This window comes from Budorcas taxicolor, chromosome 1 (assembly GCF_023091745.1).
Source record: "Budorcas taxicolor isolate Tak-1 chromosome 1, Takin1.1, whole genome shotgun sequence".
Taxonomy (NCBI): Eukaryota; Metazoa; Chordata; class Mammalia; order Artiodactyla; family Bovidae; genus Budorcas; species Budorcas taxicolor.
The window spans coordinates 207,226,856-207,232,479 of NC_068910.1; positions in this window are offsets into that span (position 1 = coordinate 207,226,856).

The window sequence follows — 5,624 nt, forward strand, 5'->3', positions numbered from 1 at the left end:
CTGTTGGCTACTGGGCACCCAGCGGCCCGAGTGGGAGGAAGGCGATTGGCCGAGAGAAGAGGGGCGGGGGCCGGCACCCGACCAATCCCGAGTTGCGGATCCAGGGCCCAACACACACCTCGCTCTTACCCGCCCCCTCGCCACGCCCCCAGCGCAGCCCACCTCCCTCCCCGACTGCTTCACCCCCACTGCCCGACACCGAATTCTGGTTAGACGCCACGAGGGGCCGGTGGCCCGTGTCTCCTCTCCCCTCGCTCCCGGGACCCCCGCCCTTCCCCCGCTTCTCTACCCCGAGACCCCAACTGGCGCGAAGGCTCTGTACCCAGTGTCCCGATTCTGTTTTACTTGGGTAACTCCTTGCTCTGCGGGAATGTAATACTTTTTGTTGAGATACAGGCCTGCGGTCTGGAGAGACCAAGGACTTGAGAATGAGCATCAGCACGTATCACGCGGGCCCCAGTCCCGCGACCACCCGACAAGGTTCTTTCTGGTCGCGGGACCCCAAGGGGCCGAAAGCTGGGGGCTCAGCGCGCAGACAGTAGGCGCACTGCACCTGGGCTTCGGATCCATTACCGCGGGTTTGTCCTGACCCTCATGGTCCAAGGGTCCGGCACATACAGCGCTTCGCCGGCTGAGCCCCGCTGTGTGCTGAGCCCCGCTGTGTGCCGAGCCGGGTGACCGCTCCCATCAGGGAGGAAGCTGAGCGCTCGTGGATATGGCATAAGCCACAAAGCCGTAGTGAACTGGGCTGCTGGCAGGCTGTTCCCAGCCCCGGGAGCCAATGGCTGACCGCCAGGATGGCCCTGGCGGTTGGGAAGGCCACCGCCAACAATAGTATTCCAAACTGGTTGCTCTCGATTTTTAAAGAGCCTGCGTTTCTCTTGAGGTTCCTGAGCTGAATGGAGAAACACTGACCCTTGGGTTTCTCCTGCACAGTAGTGACTAAGTGAGGGGCGGGGCCGCCAGGCTTGGGCAGAGGATGGGGTTACTGCGCCCAGTCCCCGACTGTTCAGTGTCCGGCCATGTGCGCGCACTGCACCCGGGCCTGCGTGGGGAAACAGGGAGTGCAGACAGGGCCTCTGCGCCTGCGTGGCTGCTGTTCTAGGGGAGCAGGCTCGACAGACAACATTTTGTAAGAAACTTCCACTAATGACACTGATACGAAGAATGACAAAGTGAGAGAGGCAGGAATGGGAGTCCTGGATAAGGTGGTCATCAGGCTCTCTGGACAGGTGACCCTTGAGCAGGAAGCTTAAGAACCACACCTTGTTCCGAGGAAGGATGTCCCTGGCTGAAGTAGGTCAGTGCAAAGGCCAGCAGCAGGGAATCCAGAGAAGGTCAGTGCAGCCAGAGAAGGAACAGGAGCGCCCAGAGGGTGGGAGGGGTGGCTGGGTCCAGACCTGGGTTCTGACTTCAGCCTCGATGACCTGGGGCACTTGAGAGGGTTTCCGGTGGGGAGTTTTTGATTATGCTCAAATTATTTTCTCTTGGCATAATTTCAGATCGCCACAAAAGTGGCAAGAATAGCGTGAGAATTCCCAGATTCTCACAGATTCCCAGATGTTAAACTTTTACTAAGAGAGTGTAAGGCATCTGGAAATGGGGTCTTTGAGGGTGTGATCAACTCAAGATGAGGTTGGACTGGACAAAGAAGGGAGTTCTAAATCCAATAAGACTAATGTCCTCATAAGAGGGAAATGTGGCCACAGACCCACAAAGAGGAGACAGCCACGTGAAGACAGAGGCACAGGCTGGAGTCATCTGGACATAAGACAAGAACATGGGCAGCTAGCAGGAGCTGAAAGAGATGGGAGGACCCTCTGCCAGAGCCCTCAGAGCGAGTGAGGCCTCCAGGATTGCGAGAGACAGTAAGTTTGTGTTATTTTAAAATGCAAGCGTTAAAATAAAAAAATTTTTTGGATATCATTTTATTTTATTTGGTCACACTGCACGGCTTGTAGGATCTTAGTTCCCAACCCAGAGATTGAACCTGAGCCCTCAACAGGGTAAGTGCCGAGTCCTAACAACTGGCCCATCATGGAAGTCCTCAACATAATTTTAGACTCTCAGAAAAGTGGCAAAATCGTACAAAGAATTTCCAGACACCCTTCATCCAGATTTTCCAAATGTTAAATTTGTATTACATTTGCTTTACATTTCTCTCTGTATGTATATCTCTTAGATTCTTACACATTTTCAAATGGTATTCATTGCCATTATGTAGACAACATCCTGTATTTCTTTTCTTGATTTATGAACTTTAGACCATACCTATTTTAACAATAAAAATAAATGCTCTTTCCCACCGCAATGAGAAGCCTGCACATTGCAACTAGAGAAAGCCTGCACACAGCAATGAAGACCCAGCACAGCTAAAAAAAAAAAAAAAATGCTCTTTCTTATGCTGACAACTTTTTATATTTACCACAGTTTTATTTTTTAAATTTATTGATTTGGCTGTGCCGGATCTTAGTTGCAGCATGTGGGATCTAATTCCCTGACCAGGGTTGAACCCAGGGCCTACTGTACTGGGAGCCTGGAGTCTTAACCACTGGACCACCAGGGAATCCCAACAGTTTTATTGATACAATTCACATGCTCTACAATTCACCTATTTAAAGTGTACAATTCAATGACTTTTAGTATATTCACAGAAAAGTTCAGCCATCACCATAGTCAATTTAGAATGTTCTCATCACTATAGAAACCCTAACCCCTTAGCTATCACTCCCACACCAAACTTTCCATACCATTTCCATACCCCTCAGCCCCTGCTGCTAAGTCGCTTCAGTCGTGTCCGACTCTGTGCGACCCCATAGATGGCAGCCCACCAGGCTCCCCCGTCCCTGGGATTCTCCAGGCAAGAACACTGGAGTGGGTTGCCATTTCCTTCTCCAATGCGTGAAAGTGAAAAGTGAAACTGAAGTCGCTCAGTCGTGTGCAACTCTTAGCGACCCCATGGACTGCAGCCTACGAGGCTCCTCCATCCATGGGATTTCCCAGGCAGGAGTAACCCCTAGCAAACTCTAATCTACTTTCTGTCTCTCTAGATTTGCCTATTCTGGACATTTCATATAAATGGAATCATATAGCATGTGTTCTCTTGTGACTGACTTCCTTCACTTAGCGTTTTTTCAAGGTACATCCATGTTGTTGTACATATCAGTACTTTTCTTTTTATTTTCTAATGAAATGCTGTTGTGTGGCTATCTCATATTTATTTATTTATTTATTTATTCCTTTGTCAGTTGATTTATTTATTTATTTATTCCTTTGTCAGTTGATGGACATTTATATTGTTTCCACCTTTTGGTTAGTATGATTAATGTTGCTATGAATACTCATGGACACTTTCTCATGTGGACATATGTTTTCATTTCTCTTGGATAGACAGCTAAAAATACAGTTGCTTGGTCATATGGTAACTCTACGTTTAACCTTTGGGAAACTGCCTGTTTTCCACACAACTGCACCACGTTACACTCCCATCAGCAATGTAGGAGGGTTCCAATTTGTTCATGCACTCACCAACACCTTTCATCATTCCTTGTTTTGATCACAGCCAACCTAGGGCGTGTGAAGTGGTATCTGGTTGTGGTTTTGATTTGCATTTGCCTGATGACAAGTGATGTGAAGCATTTTTCATGTGCTCGTTGGTCATTTGTATATCTTCTTTGGGAAAATGTCTATTCAGATCGTTTGCCCGTTTTTAATTGGGTTGCTTGATGTTTTGTGGTTGAGTTATAATAGTTCTTTTTATATTCTGGATACTGGACCTTGTATCAGATGTGTAATTTGCAAATATTTTATCCCATTCTGTGAGGTGTCTTTTCATTTTATTGATAGTGTTTTTTGACGCACGAAAGTGTTCGGTTTTGATGAACTCCAGTTTACCTACTTTTTCTTCTTTCGTGCGTTGCATTTTTGCTGTCATATCTAAGAAACCACTGCCTGATCCAAGGTCATGAAGGTCCACTGCGTTGTCTTTGATGACTTTCATGGGTTTAATTATAATATTCAGCTTTTTATCTACTTTGAGTTAATTTTTAAATTATTTATTGATTTATAAATATGCTGGTTCTTTGTTGCTGTGCAGGCTTTCCTCTAGTCGCCGCAAGCAGGGGCTACTCTAGTGGCACTGGGCGGGCTTCTCACTGCGGTGGCTTCTCTTGTTGCGGAGCCCAGGCTCTAGAGCACAGTCAGCCGGGCTTGGTTGCTCTGCGGCATGTGGGATCTTCCTGATCAGTGATCAAACCCGTGTCTCCTGCATCGGCAGGCAGATTCTTTACCACTGAGCCACCAGGGAAGTCCTACCTTGGGTTAATTTTTTGTTTATGGTGTGAGGTGAAAATCCAGCTTCATTCTTTTGCATGTGTATAACCAGTTGTCCCAGCACCATTTGTTAAAGAGACCATTTTATCCCCATTGACTGGTCTTGATACTCTTGTCAAAAGTAATTGACTATAGATGTTAGGGTTTACTTATGGACCCATAATTTTGTTTTGAAGAACTGACTCATTGGAAAAGACCCTGATGCTGGGAAAGATTGAAGACAGGGGGAGAAGGAGATGACAGAGGATGAAATGGTTGGATGGCATCACCAACTTGATGGACATGAATTTGAGCAAACACTGGGAGTTAATGATGGACAGGAAAGCCTCACATGCTGCAGTCCATGGGCTTGCAAAGAGTCACACACGACTGAGCAACTGAACTGAACTGAACTGAATTCTATTTCGTTGATCTGTACATCTATCCTGGTGAGGATATGGTGAGGAACAGGGAGGCCTGGTGTGCTTCAGTCCATGTGGTTGCAAAGAGTTATACACAACTTAGTGACTGAACAACAACAACATACATGTGTCCTTATCCCAAGACCACACCACTTTTATTACTGTAACTTTGTACTCAATTTTGAAATCTGGAAGTGCAAGTCTTCCAACTTTGTTCTTTTTTGAGATTGTCTTGGCTATTTGGGGTTCCTTTTGTGTGCTTAGTCTTTCAGCCATGTCCAACTCTTTTCGACTCCATGGACTATAGCCCGCCAGACTCCTCTGTCCATGGGGATTCTCCAGGCAAGAATCCTGGAGTGGGTTGCCATGCCCTCCTCCAGGGGATCTTCCCAACACAGGGATCCAACCCAGATCTCCTGCATTGCAGGTGGATTCTTTACCGTCTGAGCCACCAGGAAAGCCCAGGGTTCCTTGCAATTCCATAGAATTTTAGGATCAGCTTTTCCACTCCTGCAAAGAGGTTATTAGGAAGATAGATGGACTGATTGGAACCTTTGGATTGGTTTGGGGGAGTACTGCCATCTTAACAATGTCAAACCTTCTAGATCTGTGAACAAAGGATGCCTTTCCACTTATTTAGGTTTTTTGTTTGTTTGTTTGTTTAGTTTCTTTGCAATTTTTTGGTAATTTTCAGTGTACAAGTAAGTCTTACATTTCCTTGATTAAGTTTCTTCCTAATTCTTTTATTCTTTTGGATTTAGAGAGTCAACATCAAGTCTTCTGAAACACGCTGCCATGGAGAAGAGTAGAGGGAGTGGCGGAGTGTGGGTTTAACTGTTGGTATTAATCACTGCACGTGGGCTTGGGGGCAGATGTCTCCCTCTCCTCTCG